Source organism: Penaeus monodon, chromosome 25 (assembly GCF_015228065.2).
Source record: "Penaeus monodon isolate SGIC_2016 chromosome 25, NSTDA_Pmon_1, whole genome shotgun sequence".
In the NCBI taxonomy this organism is placed as follows: domain Eukaryota; kingdom Metazoa; phylum Arthropoda; class Malacostraca; order Decapoda; family Penaeidae; genus Penaeus; species Penaeus monodon.
In genome coordinates, this window is record NC_051410.1 from 12,484,678 (window position 1) to 12,485,074 (window position 397).

Here is a 397-nt window from a genome sequence, read left to right on the forward strand (position 1 = left end):
TTTATAAAACATATTCCTTATCATGATTACTAAATTTCTACAGGATACGGTTAGCGGTAGTAAGAAAAGTCCTTACAACTGTTAAAAGAAACTAGTGTGAAACATTACAAATGAAAATCATAACGAATTACTGATAGTTAATATAATCTACTCATTTAAGAAATAATTCAAGTTGCAAAAAGCACTGTAGGTAATTCTTACCTTGGGGTACGTTGCAATTTTATGTCACTTGCCGTTGCACTTGCTCAAACGACCACTGTGAAACCCTCCATATAAGTGTTCTCAATTGAAATCGTTTGGTGTGGTATTATGAAAGCCAGTGAAAGGCATTTATGTTTCAAATGACTTCGTGCAATCAGTTTTACATCAAGGCTAAAGAAACCCCTCTATACATGCG